The following is a 5,344-nucleotide window of genomic DNA, read 5'->3' on the forward strand; positions in this document are numbered from 1 at the left end:
CGTTTATCTGAAAAAACATTCTATTTTTTTTTTTTTTTGGCAACTCTTTTTAGGTAGCATTTTCCATAATAGTGTCTTATCCCATTTCTTTATGTATACTGCTCTCTCTCTTTCTTTCTTTTTTTTCTCTCTCTCATTAAGTAAGGGAGTAGTACAGCTAATAAAGAAACCAGAGTAAGATTTATGATATGAAATACCAGGGGAAAAAATACAAAATTAATATAGTAACATATTAAAATCATAGAAAGTTGGAAATATTTTTTTTCCTTTAAATGTTAGGGTCAAGTAAGATAAGTATGAGGTTGCCTTACCTCAAAGGATTAATAAACAAAACAATTTAGCAAATGGTGGTTAAAAAGCAGCAGCCAGTCGATAGCATCAGCATAAAATTCAGGTGACTAAAATGTGTTACAGTGTCAAAGCTGCATTACCCGGTGCATTCTCTGCTGTTCTAAGTGGTCTTTGCATTCGTAACGACAGAATTTTGAGGGTTGTTTTTGAGAGCTCTGGAGGGAAAGTTTCCCCCAAAAAATGAACACTGTGCTTTAAGCGATTTTACTTCTAAGTTCCTGTAAATCATCCCTTGCTTTGCACAGGATCTGTTGTGTCAGTTCCTTTCGAGTCTTTGTTAGCTTTGCTAGCACAGTTACTATCATAAGACAGATATCATCCACAAAACCTACTCTGGGTCTGTGTTTGCCTCAGACTTGGTGAAAATTTTATATGGCGCCAACAATCAGTGACATTGACTCCCTCCGTGTGTTCACACATGTCACATCACCATTTTGCACAGCCATATCTGTTTCTTCCCGACCATCCCTACCACCCCAAGCCTGTGGCTCCCACACTTCGCAGTTGTGCTCAGACCCCCACGGGGGCCAGGCTGCCTGGCTGGGTCTTTTCCCCACACTCATCAACACCAAGTTCTTTCCTATTCTTGCAGCTTTGGGCAGAGAATCACAGACCTGGAGACTCTCAGTGTCATCCATCAAGTCACACCAGACACACATAGCCTTGTCTATGTGCTCACACACAATGAATCTTTTCATTTAATGAGGCAATTTGTCCTGCCAATGTGGCCCCATTTCCTGTATTTCATACAGAAGGATGTGAGCACATAAAGATCAAGAGATTGTTTTCAGTCACATAGTCACAAGTCAAGGCTGGAACCCTGATACCTTCATTACATCAATCTTTTCAGAGACTTCAGATTTTCCCTCTGTCTTATGGGATCATATGGCCACAGAATGGTGTTTTGGTCAAAAGTAAATGAGAACTTAAAGGATCTAGCTGAACTGTTCTTTGCAGACTTTCAGAAAATGTTTGTTTCCTCTCCCCATTTTCACCAAACTGATAGACAATTGATTGGAATTTATAGATAAAATGTCTTAAGAGACCAGGCTTTGGTTGCTTAGAATTCCCTTTAGACCTAGCTGTCTGCCTAACTTGCTTTTTGACCCTGACAAATGTGTTTCATCTTTCTATTCCTAGACATAGTTCTTAGCCATACAATAATGTTCTGTGCTTATATGATTCCATAATTTTTCTATTTTAGAGTTTGACTCATTAGCACATAGTGGTAACTCAATAATTTTTTTCCACATTAACAAATACATGCGTAAATAAGAATGTCCAACGTTGTTGTTATTTTCTGGCTGTTTAATGACACATTTGAAACTAATAGAGGTATTATACGGTTTCTGTGGATATTTTAAAGTAAACTATGGGATATTTTAAAGTAATTGGATTCTTTTAAAAATTGTCCTGTATGGGATCCCTGGGTGGTGCAGAGGTTTGGCGCCTGCCTTTGGCCCGGGGCGCGATCCTGGAGACCCGGGATCGAATCCCACATCGGGCTCCCGGTGTATGGAGCCTGCTTCTCCCTCTGCCTGTGTCTCTGCCTTTCTCTCTCTCTCTGTGACTATCATAAATAAATAAAAATTAAAAAAAAATTGTCCCATATATTTAGATTTTTACTTAGTTTCACAATATTTCACATGGAACCTCATCGAAGCCTCTGGCTTTCTCCCAAAAGCTCCTTCCCTTCTCTCTTAAGTCCCTACTCAAAAAACTAGTGCATATTTTGTAAAACATTTATTACCTTGTATACACAATAAAGTTCAAATTCCTCTATAGGACAGTAAGGAACTTTACAATTTGTTTCCAGTGAACCAGCATAAACCATGTCAGGCTACCCTGCTATGTCCTGGCCCCATCTCTTGCCAGGCCATACCCATACACCCCTACCCTGCTTTCACCCACACTGGGGCTCCATGCCCAAAAGTTGCTCATGAATGGGGTTGTGGAATGAAAGGCAATAAGGTACATAAGCAGAGAACAAATGTGGCCATATTGTTTTGTAGATGTGGGGGCTGTCTCTTTAAGCCTTCCTTACTCGCTTCATCTAAAACTAGGGTAGTAATACAACACAGAGCTCCTATAGGATTGCAAGAAATAGCATAATTTTAATTACATTATAAATTGCTTGTTACATAGAAGGCAATATGTGGAGGCTATTGTGACATGGTAAAGATGAACTCGGAAGCCTTTTCTTCTTTTGTTCCTTCTGTCTACAGCTTTTAACTTACTTTTCCTTGTGGCAAAATTGCATTTATTCTTCAAGATCTGATTATGCCCTTCATTCACATTAATATGTCACTAATAATGTTTAAGCTGCACACTCTGGCTTTTCTACTCTCTTATGTCGTTGTTGGCATTGTATCATCTTCTGTTTAGTTTGTTTTAAAACTATTAGTCATAAGTAATAACAATGAAGGGGGTTTTGCTTATCACTTATTCCCATATCCTCATTTAATTAAGAAAACTGAAGTCAAACTCATTAACAACATACTTTTTATAATCAGTTGTATAATATGTGCCTCCTAGTAGTCTGTGAATTTCCAAGTAGAAACGATGTCTGTCTGAACAGTTTAGTTATTGGCACAGTGATTGGCTCAGGGTAGACCTACAGTGTGGACACTTCTGGGATAACTGGGATAACTGAAAGCCGTAGAACTGCTTTGGGCCAAAGTTCTGAATTCTAGGTTCATACTTTTGTGCTATACTATATTTACTTTCCTTTTTTTAAGATATTTTTATTTATTTATGAGAGACACAGAAAGAGAGGCAGAGACATAGGCAGAGGGAGAACTAGGCTCTTCGCAGGGAGCCTGATACGGGACTTGATCCCTGAACCAGGGATCATGCCCTGAGCAGAAGGCAGACGCTCAACCACTGAGCCACCCAGGTGGCCCTATATTAACTTTCATTCAAACTTCATCTAATTCTCCAGATTCACTTCCTGAAAATCTCTCTTGAAAGTTTTTGATCGTCCAGAAATGGTCTCTATAAAAATAATCCTTACAAGAGTCAAGAACTCTTCTGGTTCTATCATGCAGTCACTTAACTTGCTCTAGAGTTGTTATGATACATAGTCCTAGAGGCAGGCCTGAAAAAAATTGAAGCTGAAGGATTATTTTTTTCCTGGTAAAGTCCCCAGACATGTGGGCCTTCTATCCTTACATCAAACCCAGTGGTCATTTCTTTTGTCCAACAACTGATTGTTTCAACTTTGACTTCATAATCAATCCTATTTTGCGTTGTCCATGGCTGTGTGTGGACTGCTTTCATGTTTGTTAACATTGTTTGTACTCTATCATAACCTAAAGAAGCAGGAAAGTTATTAAGGTCCATGTTTTATAGATGAGGAAACTAAGATTTGATTTCAGTTAAGATTTCCTTTCTCCCATCTTAGAGTTTACATTGTATAATTTTGCTTCTCACTGCTGGGTTGGAACTGCCTTAGGTCTGTGGCTAACCTATTCTACACCAGTCCCATATTCTATACATATTGTAGACCAGGAGGAGAAACCTAAAATTCTTCCATGTGAGTTCTAGCAATGTTCCAAGAACAGCCATGGGCTATACACCCATTGAGTCCCATGCTAAAGGCCTCTTCAGTTCCTGAAAATAAACAGCTGGCTGGTTCAGATTGTGGTTTAGGAATGCAAGGCAGCATTTGGCAATTAGCACTTGAACTGAGCAATAACCTTCAATGAGTCTTTCATTCCCCTGCTTAGGCAGAGGGGGATCAACAGAGTGTGCTCCAGTATCAGTTTGTCAGAGTTGGAGTTGCTTGTTTGATGTATAGCTTCAAACAGCTTCTTTAACTTCTCTGTGCCTCTCAGATGCCTCACGGGTAAAGCGATGCCCACTGCAAGGTTGTGGAAAACTGTGGATGAAGTAACAAATAGTATAATGCTGGGTTTGTAGTGAGTGCTCAGTATATACAACTCCTAGTCATTATCATTATTCATGACTTTATGAAACTTAGAAACCACATTCATCCAAGCTGAGCTGATCATTGAAAATATGATCATATTTTTCTTTACATAAATAAAGGGGCTGGGGATTCCTTTCCTTGTGTATAATTAAGTGATTTCAGTTCATTTTATTTTCGGTAAAGGCATCTTTGTTGTTTTTGACCATGGTGGAAACTGAGCACCCCTCTCACATGACTGGCACCACGTACCTTATGTTGAAGTTGAATGTGCAGTTACATATGCCAGAGCCTCTCTCAATACTCGCCGGAAATTCATCCCTTTAGGGTTTGTGTGTTAATAATGAAGGATGGAAATCTGCTGTAAGCATTCAGTTTGATTTAGACATAGGTTAATATTGTTTGCCTGTAATATATTTAACATTCCAAGGCTCCTTTCTGATTTATTTTATCACATCCATCGTAAAACTAACAATTATAATCACTCCCATTTTTCTATTAAAGCAGCTACGACACAACAAACCAGAGTACTAATATAGCTTGACAAATGATAGAATTTCAAAGCTCTTTCTCCTCAAGAAAATGGAAAATATTCTGTGCGGGCAGTTGACAGTAAAAAGGAAATCTCTTCCTGCGAAGTTATCTCGTATAAATATTAATATTCCATATATGGCCATTACTTTCAGCATTTCATTTTCCAAATGCACTTTTTACAAACATGTAATATTATGGTCCATTACCAACCACTAATGGAGAATTTTATGACTAACTTTTGCACCAAAAACGATTATTTGCTGTGTGAGGATAGATTTGCAAAACAAGATATGGTAGCATTTAAATGGCCACTTATTTTTAGAAGACTTCCCTGACAACTGTGGCCTAAAACTTCGATTGTCATCTCATGGCATCATTATCTCCAGGCCCACATTGGTGTCTCTTGCACTTAAGAAGGATAATGGAAGCCAATTTGATTAAAATAGGCTGTTTCTTATCATTAGGAAATTTGGGAATGGAAAAATAATAACTTGTATAATAAATATATAATTTGAAGCCATGTTTATCCTC

Source organism: Canis lupus, chromosome 31, assembly GCF_003254725.2.
Source record: "Canis lupus dingo isolate Sandy chromosome 31, ASM325472v2, whole genome shotgun sequence".
NCBI classification, from domain to species: Eukaryota; Metazoa; Chordata; class Mammalia; order Carnivora; family Canidae; genus Canis; species Canis lupus.